Genomic DNA, 16,911 nt, shown 5'->3' with positions numbered 1-16,911 from the left:
ATATGTATGTAATTGTCTTATTGGAGATTTTTTATATTAATAATTGTTAATAAATATTATTGCTGTATTCAGCGCTCTTTTTCCTCTTTTTTCTGTTTTCTGGTTTAAGATAGTAGATCTCCAACATAAAGAGCTGCAGAATCAGCATTATATTGAATTGCTTTTTAAATCTATATAAGATTAGCGCCAGGTTTTTTCTACTCTTTGTTATCTACTAGCTAAGCTAACTAGCCTACACTCCTTTCCCTTGCTTAGTATTATTACTTGACCCAAAACACGCGAGATTTGACCATGTGCCTCGTTTTCTAATCAAAAATGGTGCGGAGATCTGAGCAGTGGTTTGGTTTCTAGAAAGCCGAACCCGATCAGCTCTACTAAATCATACATGAAAAAAGATTTTGCGTTGTCAATAGATGTTTAAAATGTATTATTATTAGGGGTGTGCATCGGCCACTTTTCGTGTTTTGGATCTGGATCTTTCCCTTGGTTTTGCCAAAATCACCCTTCCGTGTTTTGGATCTGTATTTTTTTTGGAAAAAAGCATAAAAACAGCTAAAATCATTTTTTTTTTTTTTTTTTAATGTTCTTATCAATAACATTCATTTACACTCACTTCCAGTCTATTCTGAACACCTCACAATATTGTTTTTAGGCCAAAAGGATGCACCGAAGTAGCTGGATGACAATGCTAAGCGACACAAGTGGGTGGCACAAACATGTGGCCCATCTAGGAGTGGCAGACAGGATGGAAGTTTGGTGCAAGATGGAATTGTCCTTGGGCCCTCCCACCCACCCTTATGTTGTATAAACAGGACATGCACACTTTAACAAACCGATCATTTCAGCGCCAGGGTTTGCCACATGTCTGTGGCTGAAATGATTGGTTCGTTTGGGCACCCACAAAACAAGCTGACAATTAATCTGTCCCTGCACAAACTGGCTCTACGGAGGCAAGATGTCGTCCTCATCCACCGATTCCTCACCCTCTTCAGTGTTGCTTATATCCTCATCCTCAGAGTATTAATTTGTCCCCGCTGGAATCCACCACCATAGGTCCCTCTGTACTTTCTGGAGGCTGGTCTCCCTGGAAGAATTGATAATTTATCCACATTTTGTGGAAGCAACCTCCTACGCCTTTCGCTGACAAGGTTCCCGGCTGCACTAAACACTGTTTCGGAGTACACACTGGAGGGGGGGGGGGCGCAACTTAGGTAAATAGAGTCAGATTGTACAGGGGCCTCCAAATTGCCTCTTTTTCCTGCCAGTATAGGTACGGACTGTCTGACATGCCTACTTGGATGCTGTCATCGATGTAATCCTCCACCATTCTGTCAATGGTGACAGCATCATATGCAGTGAGTAGACATGTCATAAATTGTTGGAGGGGAGTACTAAGTACTAAGAACATAAAGTATCACAATATGTAATAAACTGTCAATAAACATGGTTTTAAATTGAGGTTCTTAGTACATATTTTGGCTAAAGATGTTTGCCCACCTACCGCATCAAGGTGAAGCTCATCAGGTGGGTCCCTAACATCCCTAATACTGACACATTGTATACATTTTTTTTTTTTTTTGAGAAATATTTTTATTGAATCGTTTTTTATATTCCATTCCATTTAAAATAGTAACATTACCATAATTGACACAGAAAATAAAATAACATAATCACAGAAAAAACTCTGTGAACTACAATAACATTAGAATTAAGAAACATATCACAAGATATATCACAAAAAAAGGAATACATTATATATAGATACAGGAACATATATATAAACATTGAATACAAATATGCAAAAGAATAGGTTATACAGAATAGTAAAAAATTAGGAAAAAGAGAAGGGAAGAGGGTGGGGGGGGTACCAGTCAATTAGAGAGCAAAATCGCTGAGACAAATTATGTCCAAATAAGACAGAGCTAAATCGTTGTCAGGGGTGGTTCAGCAGAAAAACGTGCGGTCCATGGGGACCATGTTTTAACAAAGTGATCTGGAGTGTCATGTAGGACAGTTGTAATTCGTTCCATTTTATAGGTGTGCCATATGGCGTTAATAGTAGCTAAAACAGAAGGGGGAGTGGATGACTTCCAAAGGGAGGCAATCGTACATTTAGCTGCATTCAATATATGTTTGATTAATTTCAGTTCGGCTCGTGTGGTATTTGGAATAGGCCGAGATAGGAGGGTATATAAAGGAGTATTTGGGACTTGAATATCAACTACATCCTTAATCAATTTATGTATATCCACCCAATACCTCTGAATACTAGGACAGGACCACCAGATATGCAGCATGGATCCCACCTGGCCACAGAGCCTCCAGCACAAATTAGGGGAAGAGGGGTAAATAGCATGAAGTCGAGTGGGGACCAGGTACCATCTATAGTAAACTTTGTAGGAGTTTTCCTGTATGCGGACTGAAATAGAGCTCTTTGCAATCTCATTCCTTATATCTGACCATTCCTCAGGTGTTAATATCTCGCCCGCCTCTCTCTCCCAGGCCTCCTCATGGGCTTCTTTTACGGGTTGATTATGTTGGATTAATGATTGATAAATTGTGGAAATAAGACCCTTAGTTGAGTGAGGATGTAGACAGAGTGAATCAAGTGTAGTTTTATCAGCTATTATAGAGGTTTGCGTCTGGGAATGAAAAAAATGGCGTAATTGGAGGTACTGAAAAAAAACGTTATTGGGTAGGGAGAATTGAGATTGCAATTCAACAAATTCCGGGAAAGTCTGCAAGGGAGCTAAATCAAATAAAAATAAGATATCAGATTTAGTCCATTGGCGAAAGGATTTATATTGTGTACCTGGGACAAATTCAGGATTGTTCCATAGAGGGACCATTAAGGGATGAGATGAGCGAATATTATAGAGACGGGAGCATTGGTTCCAAATCGAAATCGTAAATCGAACAGTGGAAAGTATGTTTAGCTTAGGTGATCGTGAAAGGGCAGGGCACCAAAGGAAAGAATAGGGAGAATAAACAGATAATGCTCCGGCTTCGATAGATGTCCAAACTCTCTGGCTAGGCGGAGCGTGCCAGAGAACACACGAGACTAAGTGGGTTGCCCGATAATATTTGATTAGATCAGGAATACCCAGCCCTCCATCACTACGAGGTCTTTGTAACAAGCGCATCTTTACTCTGGGTCGTCTCCCAGCCCATATATAATGTGAGATCTCTACTTGAATATTTTTCAGGATTGTGATTGGAATATGTATCGGGAGAGTCTGCCACATATATAGCAGCCGAGGAAGAATGTTCATTTTAATTGAAGCCATACGTCCTATCCAAGAGATTATAGATCTATTCCATGTATGAAGGTCGGACTTAATGGAGGCCAATAGTCTAGGAAAATTGGCTGCGTATAAGGAGGAATACGTCTTAGTTAAATAAACCCCTAAGTATTTTATCTTATCCGTTTGCCAGCGGACAGGGAATGCAGCTTGAAGAATGCGAAGGTCAGCAGGGGGGGTCTGTAAGTCTAAGATCTCCGTCTTATCTGTATTAATTTTAAAATTAGAGAGTGTGCTATATTTATCTATCTCGAAAAAAAGATTTGGGAGGGATGAATGGGGGTCAGTTAAAGTTAGAATCACATCATCAGCGTATAAAGCGATCTTGTGGTCAGTATTGCCAACTCGAATACCAGAGATATTCAAACTCGATCTAATCTTTGAGGCTAGGGGTTCCATCACCAACGCAAATATAAGAGGGGAAAGGGGGCAACCCTGACGGGTGCCGTTATAGATGGGAAAAGGGTCGGAAGAAAGGCCATTAACTAAAACGGAAGCTGATGGATTATGATATAATGAGAATAATCCATTAAAAAACGCACCCGAGAACCCCATGTTAAGCAAAGTTTGCTGAATAAAGGGCCAAGCCACACGGTCGAAGGCCTTCTCAGCATCGAGAGCCACCACCAGGGTCGGGTCTGATCTGCCCTGAGCAATTTGTATTAGATCAATCAGACGTCTCGTATTGTCTGAGGCCTGTCTATTGGAGATAAAGCCCACCTGGTCCGAATGAACTAGGTGGGGTAAAATTGGGGCTAACCGAATAGCTAGGATCTTAGCCAATAACTTCAGGTCTACATTCAGAAGTGAGATTGGTCTATAATTTTTCAACTCCAGGGGGTCTCGATCAGGCTTAGGAATGACAACTATATTGGCCCTGGTGGTGGCCGCATCAAGCGATTTACCCTCCAACAAAGAATTAAATAGTAGCTTAAGCATAGGAAGTAGGGTTATAGTAAATTTTCTATAATAGAGAGCGGAAAATCCATCAGGACCAGGGGCAGCTGACCTACGTAGATGCTTTATAGCTGCTATAATCTCCTCTTCAGTGATAGGGGCATTAAGTAAGGCAATATGTGATTCAGAGAGTTTAGGTAATTGACAAGATTCCAAATATTGGCGTATTCCATTAAGAGTGTGGGGGGTATTTATGTCTACAGGTGGGAGGTTATATAAAGATGAATAGTATTCCCGAAATAGATTAGCCATAGCCTTGGGGTCATGAGTTAGTGAGCCGTTCGAGTCTCTTAAGGAGATAATCCTGTTACGAGTACGTTTGGCTCTTAGTTGGCGGGCCAATAATGTGTCTGCCTTGTTAGATTTCTCATAAAATCTCTGGCGTGTCCACAATAATGCATTCGCCGCTTTTTTAGAGAGAATCTGAGATAGCTGACCCTTTACAGATAAAATTTTTAGATACGTGCGTTTTTTGGGAAAACGTTGATGGAGCTGCGTGAGGGAGGATAATAAAGATTCCAGTTCATTTATACGCGTGAGTTCCGCCTTTCTCTGAGCAGAAGATAGGCTGATGAAAAAACCCCGCAGTGTGGACTTATGGGCTTCCCAAAGTATTGAGGGGGAGATATCCGGAGTGAGATTAGTGGCGTAAAAATCTTTTAAAGCAGATGTAATTTGTGCTATATGAGCCTGTTTCATTAATAAAGACTCATTTAAGCGCCAACAACGGGTCAAGGGTGTCGGGCTTGTAACCAAAAGCTCCATCTCGATAGCTAAATGATCTGACCAAGGGATAGGTAAGGTCTGTGCCCCCAAGAGCCTTTGGGTGGATGCCCGGTCAACTAAAAAATAATCGATTCGTGTATGAATATTATGTGGCGGGGAATAATGTGTATAACCTCTAGCTGAGGGATAAAGAGTTCTCCATGCGTCATAAAGATCGTTAAGTGACATGTAAGAATGCAGTCGTTTGGTGAGTTTAGCTTGAGTGGAATAGATTGAGACGGGACGAGATCTGTCTAGAATGTGATTTGAGATGGTGTTAAGATCCCCCCCAATTATAATGAGGCCCTGTGGGAGTTGGGATATATGATTGAAGAGGCTAGTAAATAGGGATGCCTGCTGCATTGCCGGGGCATATACCGATGCTAAAACAATCGGTGAGTTACTATACGTCCCTGATATGATGATATACCGGCCCTGGTCATCAGATATCACTTTGTCTATATTGATAGGGAAGTCCCTATGTAGCATAATTGCCGTGCCTCTACGCTTAGCTGACATATTCGAATAGTAAACCTGTGAGTATATTTTGCTTGCACATTGTATAAATTTATGTAGGACTTCCCTGTAATAGCGCCCATTACATGTGTGTACTGCAATGCTCAGGACCCATACTAATTAAAATCGCCTGGGGCCGGCAGAAGGAGTGCGAGCACCAAATTAGGATGTGCAGCCCAACCCCCCTTTCCTTTCATGTCAGAAATTGTTGCCAGGTCCTTCAGTCCGGACCAGATGTCCAAACTTGGTCCTGCCTGCCCTGTATCACCGCCAGCGGGTTGCTTAGGATATCAAAGTCGTTTCCTGGCAGCACCAGTTGCGGGAGAAAATGAAGAAGGAGCTGTTGACGTGTCACATTCCGCTTCAGCTGACTGTGTTGTACCTCTGCAGTCTTGTCCGCCGGAGAGACATCACGTAGGATTAAACCTAGGATGGAGCATGGTGGCCAAAATGTAGTGGTCTGATCTCAACAGATTGACCACCCTCGAATCCTGGCAAAGCTCCTCCTTCGCTTTCTCCAGCTGCTTCTGCAAAAGCCTGATGATGGGTATGACCTGGCTCAAGTTGGCAGTGTCTGAACTGACTTCACGTGTGGCAAGTTCGAAAGGCTGGATAACCTTGCACAACACGGAAATCGTTCTCCACTGCGCTTGAGTCAGGTGCATACCCCCTCCTTTGCCTGTGTCATAGGTGGATGCATAGGCTTGAATGGACTTTTGCTGCTCCTCCGTCTTCTGAAGCATATAGAGGGTTGAGTTCCACTGCGTCACAACCTCTTGCTTCAGGTGATTTCAGGGCAGGTTCAAGACTTTGCGGGCGCTCCAGTCTTCGGCACGCAGTCGCTGAATGCCGAAAGTGGCCAGAAATTTTTCCGGCCACCCAAAGTGTCTCCTGCACTCGCCTGTCGTTTTTCAGAAAATTCTGCACCACCAAATTTATTGTGTGAGCAAAACATGGGACATGCTGGAATTTGCCCAGATGGAATGACCGCACAATATTGGTGGCATTGTCAGATATCACAAATCTCCAGGAGAGTCTAAATGGGGGTAAGCCATCGGGCGATGATTTCCCTCAGTTTTTCTAAGAGGTTGTCGGCGGTGTGTTTCTTATTGAAATCGTTGATACACAGCGTAGCCTGCCTTGGAACGAGCTGGCGTTTCTGAGATGCTGCTACTGGTGACGCTGCTGTTGTTGCTGCATAAGGTGATACATCTACCCAGTGGGCTGTCGCAGTCATATAGTTCTTAGTGTACCCTGTTCCACTTGTCCATGGTTAAGTGGACATTGGGTGCAACCGCATTCTTTTAGGACACTGAGGACACTTTTTCTGACGTCTCTGTACATTCTCGGTATCGGCTGCCTAGTGAAGTGGAATCTAGATGGGATTTGGTACCGGGGACACTCTACCTCCATCAATTGTCTAAATCCTACTGCACTAATGGCGGATACCGGACGCACGTCTAACACCAACATAGCTGTCAAGGCTTCAGTTATCCGCTTTACAGGAGGATGACTGCTGTCGTACTTCATCCTGCTCCTCAAGGACTGTTGGACGATCAATTGCTTAGTAAAAGAAGTAGTGGTGTTCCAACTTCCTCTCTGGGATGATGAACGACTCCCAGCAGCAGTAGGCGTAGCAATGAGGAATCCCGGATAGGAGAGCAGTCAGTCATGCTAGTGACATGGCCTGCAGGACTACTTCCGATCCTGACTGAGGAGGAAATTGATGAGGAGGGAGTTTACGGTGTGGTTTGCAGGTGCTTGGATACAACAGGACAAAGGGATTTAGGTTTCCCTGGACTGCTTATGGTCTTAGCCACAGTTTCTGAACTTGTCAGTAACACTTTATGAACGCGCTGCAGGTGACGTATAAGGGAGGATGTTCCTAGGTGGTTAACGTCCTTACCCTACTCGTTACACCTTTACATACGCAACATATGGCAAGACAGTTGTCTGGATTTGCCAAACAAAAGAAAAAACGTATGGGCGCTAACCTATATAAAGGGTACTGGCCTTTGCAATTTATTACAACAACTAAAACAAACAAAACAATAGAAGAAAAAATAATCTTAAATAGATAAATGAAAAAACATTTTAAAGTTATAAAAATTAGGCATGTATGTGGGATAACAATTAAATTCTGGACAATTGGTGCAGCATAATAAAACTGATAAATCAGGAATCTGCTGAAAACACATATGAATGAATAGCAAACCAATTTAGATTCAATGTAGCAAAAATGCTTACCAATATAGATTGTAACAAAACTAGATATATCTTTGCTCATTTTTCTCTGTATGAGAATTGATAAAGCGCATAAAATACATATGATAAATATGATAAAGTCAAAATCAAAAAATTCAGCTGTAACTTGTGTAGACCATGTAATTAGTATATCATTTGTTTAGAAGAAATACTAATTATTTTCTCCTAGTGTGGAATTTCAGCGATTGCCTTGAATAATTGTAATGTCCAAAAACAAGGAAATGTATGGTTATATACTCATACAGATAATGGTAATGCAAGCATTTCTCTTGGTGTGAGTTAATATTCCAAAACACACAGACAGATTATAACCCTTGGTTTCTGGGGATATCAGTATGGTGGAGGGTATATAGGTGTATGTAAAATAGACACCTCACTCCACAGATGGTAATTGCTGGCTAAGAATCAGCCTCCTTCCATGTTCCTCCTCCTGGGCCGCGATGTTGAACATAAAATTGTACAGTAGAGTGTTTCTCCTCCCGGATTGTAAGCTCTCCACCCCAATACTTGTTAACGCGTTTCTCTGCCTCAGATCGCTCGGCGGCTTCCTCAGAACAATGTGTCTGGATTTGGACTGATATATTTCCAGACCAAAGAGGTGGAATGTTTGGTCTTCTGCCCAGGCATGACTATGGACTTTTTCATCCCACGGACAACTTGAACTGTCTCCTCCGGTGCCTGATTTAAACAAACCACATCACCATCAGAATCCTCCTCATCAACTTCCTCCTCAGCACCAGCTACACCAATATCCTCATCCTGTTGTACTTCATCAGTGACATCTTCAATTTAGCACTTGCAGAGGGCGTGCAAATGGTGGAAGGAGCCACCTCTTCCCCATCCAGTGTTGGGAAGGTCAGGCATTGTAACCGTCGCCACACTTGGACTCTCCATGGGGATGTGTGATATCTTGCTTTTGCCAGCTTAACTCGTTTGATTTTTTTTTAGCGGGAGGAGGGCTTCCATCGTCATGTGAAGCTGAACCACTAGTCATGAACATAGGGAAAGACCTTAGCCATTCCGTGTCGTAAATGGTATATTGGCAAGTTTACGTTTCTCAGACGATTTCAATTTATTTTTTAAGGTAATTTTCCCAAACTTTTGGATTTTATATGCCCTCTACTATGACATTGGGCCTTGGCAGACGACGTTGATGGCATTTCATCGTCTGTCATGACTAGTGGCAGCATCTTCAGCACTAGGAGGAAGTGGTTCTTGTTCTTTCCCTATTTTATTTTTATCTGACACATTTTTGTCCTCCAGTTATGTGATATTGATATACGTGTGGCTAAGGCGCACACAAACATATAAAAAAATATATATATATTTTTTGAGCACTATTGAGGTTACACCTCCCTTCAACAGACGAGCCAGCCGGCGCTTGGCGCTGCTACTTTGTTGATGCACATGCGGCTAATGTGCACACAGAAAAAAAAAAATATTTTTTTGCACTTGGGAACACCCCTGATGGACAGAGCACCCACTGGACAACACTACAGCACCCCTTTAGGACTACAGCCTTTATGGGACACCAGCACTGCACAACACAGCCCAGCGAGCCCCTATGGACTTTGGACACAGCCCCTATGGACAACACCAGCACAGCGAACCCCCACCCTCACTATTCACTGTCCACAGCCAGAGTGAAAAATGGTGCAGACGCCGGGGACCTTTTATAGAATCGAGAATCCGACAGCGGGATGATGACGTTTTGCCTCGATTTCGGATCCGAGCCAGGCGGGAAAACCCGAACCTGACTTGGATCCTGGCTTGGATCGGGGGGCACGGGGGGGGGGTTCGGATTTCAGAAATCCAAACCCGCTCATCCCTAATTATTATATTCTGTATGATCTTTTACTAGATATTGAGATGTTTTTCAATCCGTTTGTCACTATGTCTATTATATATATGGTCACATGTAGAATGTAGAATTACATATTTCATGTATGTTATGGTATTTTACAGTAGGTTTTTAATCACGGTATCATTATTTATCTTCATCGAGAGATCTTTTTAAATAATGTCTTAGTTCCATATAATGTGAGCTCCTATATGTACTTAAAATTGTAGATAGAGTTCCTGGAAGAGGAGAGAGTCAAAAATTTATATTTCCCGTTGGGAGCTGTCAATTCAAACATCAGCGTCCAAATTATTAAACAAATATTACTGTGTGATATATTACAACAGTCAAAGTATAACTAAAGTATTTAGTTTAAATCTCCCTAATTATATGTTGAGAATGTATGGAATAGTCAAGTGACCGTGCCTGTGCATAGAGATAAAGTGGAAATAAATCACTGATCTAGTGACTTTAAGGTTTAGGAAAAGTGACCTGTGTTGGCACCTTTAAAGTAAGAGCCCTATACATGGAACCGAATAAAGAGGGGTGGGAAGAAGGTGAAGACAAAGGTGACTAAAACAAGAGAGTAGGGGTAAGAAATTTCCAAACTTCAGCTACGTAAAAAACAGTCATAGTTGACATTCTCTAGGTTATCTTTTATTGTATCTCATTGAATGTAGAATAGATAGCTTTTTCATTCGTTTAAGACTTTGGGAGCAGATTATACATGAGAGACCGTCTTCGTTTCTTGTTTGAGAATTTTTCAATCCACAGTATTCCTAGTTGGATATGTTTCATTTCAAACACTCAAAGTCCAATTCAGTTTCCTTTATGTCTTGCTACTGAAGTTAAATTTTTAAATTAGGTCAAGTCTTTTGTGAAAAATGTATCAAATCCTTTGTTTTGGGATCATATATTGACATGCTTTGTACTGTCTATAGCATTGTAAGTCTTTTTTTGTTGTAACTGGGATTATTTTTCTTTAGTCAAGTTACTATGTCCCTGGTGTTTCGATATCTTCTACAAGTGAATTTGAACTTTTTTGGCAAATGTGGCTAAATCTACGTCCATTTGGAGAACATGCCAATGCCGTTAAAAAATAACATTGATGTCCATTGTGAATTGAAGATTCTTATTAACCAAGTTGGTGCTTCTCCTTTTGCTTTTCTTTTGGCTGCAATTATGTTTCTCTGGGATATTGTTTGACATCTTTCCCCACCCTTTTAACATGTCTCTTACTGTATCCTCTTTCTTGTTCTCTTTTAGTTGTAGATTTCTGAATCTGAGCTGTTTCTTTTCATGCGGAGAAGTTCTCCTTTGGGTATATCCTTTATTGTTGCCAGTAAGTGTGAACTGCTAGAATGTAAAATACTATTTGTGGCAGTGGATTTTCTGAATGTCAGTAGTGCTTCCTCTTTAATTCATATAGATAAATCTAGGAAATGGATTTTCCTTTGGCTCATCTCTTGTGTGAGTTTTAGATTAAGGTAATTTGTATTCAGAACAGTAAAAAAAATGTTAAATACTTTTTTCCTCCCTTCAATATTATTAGAATGTCATTCATATAGAGGAGGTAGAGTAAGATGTTCTGTATAGTTTTTGTAGGATTCACTGAATACTACCTCTCTCCCACCATCCGAGGTAGAGACTGATGTACGTTGGGGCACACAAAGTCCCTGTTCACTGAAGTAGAAATTTTCATTGCAGGTGAATACATTTTTAGTTAATATGAATTCCATTAAGTTAATTATGAACTTATTGAATTCACAATGGGTGCCCATGTGCCATGTTTGTGGTCTATACTAGTGTTCAGACTCCACGTCGCTAGAGATGAGCCAGACACCCAGATTGACACTGTAACTTAATGAGTACATCCTTGGTATCCTTTGTGTGAAGGTAGGGTGATCACATATTGACACAGAAATTAATCTATAAAAACACTTGCTTTCTCCGGCAGTTGCAGATAAGAAGCAATTGGTATTATCACCGCCACCTTATGCGTCTACCCCATCTCACTCACCATTGATAACTAGTGGGTGGACGTGTCTCTTCTGCTTCCAGCCTTGGCATCTGCTGATCTGAGAAAGGAGCTAATCTGTTCCATCTGCCTAAACATTTATACAGACCCATTAAGCCCGAGATGTGGACACAACTTATGCCGGTTCTTTACTGATAAAGTGCTGGGTATTGAGTTTATTGCTGTCCTGAATGCAGAGCAGTATGTTAGGAGCATCCTGTAATGCAGGGGAACATAACTATGTGTAACATATTGGGGAGTTTCCGGTCTACTCTGCCAGATTAGATGGAGACTGGGAACTTCTCCACTTACTGTATTCACTCTCCTGTACCTGCCACTAAATCCTATTTGTACTGAGGCTTCTTTGTGTGATAATCACCTGAGTACACAACAAGTCAGCAGAACACATCTTATCTGATCCCACCACTTCCTGGGGAACAGTAAACGCTTAATGCTTAAGAAGATCCTAGAGTATTACTGCACTGAGGATGCTGCCTGTATCTGTGCTTCCTGCAGTTTGGCCGGAGAACATCGTGGACACCAGTTGGAGTTCCTGGATGAGACCTCTGAGAAATGTTCTGCAGAATCCGACAATAGCGTAGACTGAGAAAAGAGTCTAGTGGAGTGCAGGATAGATGATCAGGAAAAGTAGCTATGTAACAGTCAATGCCCTGTTTAGAGATATCATGAGACAGCTGAAAAACCTAGAGAACAGTCCTGAGTGAAGTCTCCAGGCAGGAACAGGATGGTTCGCTCCCAGTTTCTGATCTAATCCAGCAACTGGTAATAAAGACAAATGAGCTGTCCAGGAAGATGCAGCACATTAGAGGAGCTGTGTAACATGTCTGATCCAGTGACTGTTTGTTTAACAAAGTCCTTTATTTAGGATATCTTTGTATGTGAGTCATGTCTCAGGTACATTACACACATTATGATATAATAACTGGTATAAAGAAAGGGATCTATGTTGCAGGAAACTTGACAGCTGGATGTAAACCCAGCAGCTTATACAGAATATGATGTAACCACAGCTATAAAGAAAGGAAACCTACCACCAGAGCCTACAGACATACTGTACTGTAGCACTGGGTTGAAACCCAGCAGGTAATACAGAAACTGATGTAGAAAACAGATTAGGGGCTTCCTTTGGGTGGACCACTCATGGTGGGCATGTTTTAGCTTGGCTTCCTGTGCTACAGGAGAGTGGCTTGAGGCTGGACGTGGAGAGGTGGTGGATCCAGTGATAGGGAAGACTGCCTCCGATGATGAGTAGGCCCCATAGTGTTGGTATTTTTGGTTTATCCATTTTTAAGAATTCATAATTTCTCATTTATGATAGTTGTAGTATTTTGTCACTTAATTGATGTCACAGGACATAATTGCCCCCTTTTTCGGGAGGCTTAATTTATTGTCATGCCATTCTGTTATGTTTTTTCCCCTTTTGTTATGATCCTGATATATATTTTGATAGAGAGGCAGATCTTAAAAATGTTGACTTTTTCTTAATTTTCACTCCCATCAAATGTTTTAGGTGATTCTGATTCATCATCTTGTTGGAGATCTTCCAACTCGTTTATGCTTGGGTATGTCTACGTCAGGGAGATTATTGATTATACTTCGTTTGGAGATAGAAAATGTTTCAATTAGAGCTCTTTGATTGTGGAAGAATTTTTTCAATATTATTTTTGTCATTAATATAGATCTTTTTAACATTCAAATCTATCTGGCTCCTGGATAGGGGGAAACGACAGGCCTCTACATAAAATTTGTCTTCAGGCAAGATTCTATCCATCAAATTAATGATTCTTAATGTGTCACTGGATTCGTTCTCTATGTATTTCCTCTTCTCCCTCTCATCCCTCCAAACTCTTGCTTCTCTTTTTCTTCTTCCTGGTCTCAAGTCTTCTCATCTTATGCCCTCTGTCTCTTGTCTTTCTTTACTTTTTGCGGGGTTTTGCTGAATAAATCCCTCCTGTAGTCTCTGTAGGAGTCATTACGACTGGGGCCTTCTCCTTCCAATGAATCTACCTCTAAAGTGGTATAGTTGAGGGAACTAATAGATCTATATTGTTGTCTATTACTATTCTATTTAAACACGTATCTTGTCTCTGTAGAAATTTCTATGCTTCCTCATTATTATTGTATTTTCAAATTGTTCTACTTTCTTTATGTATTTTATAAATGTGTTAGAATTTTTCCTGGGATGATTTATGAGTATGATTTTTATTATGTTTGATCATTATTTTTATCAAATCTATGAAACATTGGGTTAGACTTTCCCACTCTTTTCAGATTTGTATTTGTCATTTAAAAGTAATTTTTTCCCATAAGTTTTTTGCTTTCTCTTCATCAGGGTTTGTTTATTTGGAACAGACACACCAGTTTTCTTATTCAGATCTGATTTATCCAGGATTTCATTAAACATGGATTCCATATATTTTTATTTTTTCCCGTATGCAAGATCTTTACTCAAGTTAAATATTGACATGATTCAGGCAGTGAACAAACATTCAGTTCATAAACAATTGACTGATTACTGAAACCAGATTTATTTATTTTGTGACAACAAAAATAGAGTGGGGCAAAAAAGTATTTGGACAGCCACCGATTGTGCAAGTTGTTGCACTTTAAAAGATGAGAGAGGTATGTAATTTCCATCATAGGTACAATTCAACTGTGAGAGATAGAATGAGATAAAAAACAATTCCGGAAATCACATTTGTATGATTTTTAAACAATTTATTTGTTTATTCTTTCGGGAAAAAAATATTTGGACAATCAAAAAGTTTCACTCAATACTTTGTAAAGTAACCACGGTTGGCAATTACATAGGTCATACATTTCCTCTAGTTCTTGACTAGGTTTGCACACACTGCAGCAGGTATTTTGGCCCGCTTTTCAATGCAGATCTTCTCTAGATGTGTCATGTTTTGGGGCTGTTGCCGGGCAACACGGACTACTCCCTCCACAGATTTTCTATTGGGTTGAGTGTGGAGACTGGCTAGGCCAATCCAGGACCTTGAAATGCTTCTTAGTTGCCCGGCCGGTGTGTTTGGGGTGATTGTTATGCTGGAAGACCCAGCCACGTTGCATATGCTCTTACTGAGAAAAGTAAGTTTTTCCCCAAAATGTCACGATACATGGCCCCATTCATCCTCTCCTTAATACGGACCAGTCGTCCTGTCCCCTTTGCAGAAAAGCATCCCCAAAGCATGATATCTCCACTCTCATGCTTCACAGTGGGTATGGTGTTTTTGGGATGCCACTAATCATTCTTCTCCCTCCAAACACGGCGTGTGGATTTTATACCAAAATTCTATTTTGGTCTCATCTGACCACATGACATTCTCCCAATCCTCCTCTGGATCATCCAGATGGTCACTGGCAAACTTTAGACTGGCCTGGACATGTGCTGGCTTAAGCAGGGGGACCTTTCGGGCGCTGCAGGATTTGAATCCAAGACGAGTGTGTTACTAATGGTAACCTTTGTGACTGTGGTCCCAGCTCTCTTGAGGTCATTGACCAGGATCCCCCATGTAGTTCTTGCCTGATCCCTCACCGTTCTCAAGATCATTGATACCCCACGAGGTGAGATCTTGCATGGAGCCCCTGGTCGAGGGAGATTGTCAGTGATCTTGTATTTCTTCCATTTTTTAATAATTGCGCCAACAGTTGATCTCTTCTCACCAAGCTGCTTGCCTATTGTCGAGTAGCTCATCCCAGCCTTGTGCAGGTCTACAATTTTGTCCCTGGTGTCCTTAGACAGTTTTGCTGGTCTTGGCCATGGTGGAGAGGTTGCAGTCTTGACTGTTTAAGGGTGTGGGCAGGTGTCTTTTATACAGATAACCAGTTCAAACAGGTGCCATTAATACAGGATAGATGATCATCCTAAAGAAGAAGTAACAGGTCTGTGAAAGCCAGAATTCCAAATATTTATTCGCAAGAATATACAAATTTATATATATAAAAATCATACAATGTGATTTCCGGAATTTTTTGTTCTGATTCTGTCTCACAGTTAAAGTGTACCTATGATGGAAATTTCAGATCTCTCTCATCTTTTAAAGTGCAACAACTTGCACAATCGGTGGCTGACTAAATATTTTTTTGCCCCACTGTACATTGGTTATAATGACAAGTCCTGAGCTTTGTGTAGGTTGTGGTTACAGATGTGTCCTCATACATCTAGCATCCTTGCACATTAAACAGACCTTCTAGTCGTGCCATGCTGTGGCGTAACTCTGTAGCGCAGAGCGTCTTTTTGTGAGATGTTTTACCTACAAAGGTGTCTTAAATGCACAGCGATATGAGTGTAACTGCATGTAAAACGCTACATTAGTGTCAGCGTAGCGTTTCGTATGCAGATACACCCGCAGTCGCACACAGAACATAGGCATGCTGCATATCATTTTAATCAGCAGAAGCTGATGCATTTGAAGGTAAAATGTCGCACGAAAAGATGCTCGGTGGTACCGTCACATGGAGCTCCCACGTTGTGTACTGCACGGAGGATAGATGTATGTGGACACATCTTTATATCTGTGTTCACTGATACATAGCAGGAAGGAAATCCAGTTGACTCCTTATAATAACATGGGGATATGTCTGGAAAGAACCAGTTGACTTTTTTCTTTATTATATTATAGGATATATTTTGACTGAGGCTAGACAGTTCTTTTATATGATCCATGCTATCAGATACCTTAACTGCCACCTTCACTGAGCCCCTTCATGTTGTGTTATGTTTAGGTACAGATTGCAGATTGAACAGCTTTATCTGGGAGAGTCAGGAGCTGTGAGAAATTATCAAAAGATACCCACCCTGAGAAGGGACATCTGACTGCTGAATTATATAACCAATAAATGAGGCTACAGCTGAGCACTTCAAGTGTTACCACCATTTACCTAGATGTGATCTCTTGTTGGTGTGTTACAAACTTTCATTGTAAACATACATTAATGTGGTTTTTCACTGATGGTTGTGATTGGCTGCAATCGCTGTCCGTCAGCCAGTGTGTACCCTATTCATAATCACAAAGTAGAATTACTGTTTTCTCTATTATAAAAAGTGCTAGTAATACATTGGGATGAATATAGAAAATGGACAAGTCGCTATAATACACATTTTTTTTATTTTTTTATTATTTCTTTAGTCGGGTTAGTGAATATCTTGGCTATGAGGTAATCTCCAAGTTCTATTTTTTGTCCTGATGTTTCTACCTAAAATGTCGGGATAAGTATCTGGGATT

This window comes from Taudactylus pleione, unplaced genomic scaffold, assembly GCF_031769625.1.
Source record: "Taudactylus pleione unplaced genomic scaffold, aTauple2 ptg000070l, whole genome shotgun sequence".
Lineage (NCBI taxonomy): Eukaryota > Metazoa > Chordata > Amphibia > Anura > Myobatrachidae > Taudactylus > Taudactylus pleione.
This window is presented reverse-complemented; position numbering follows the sequence as displayed.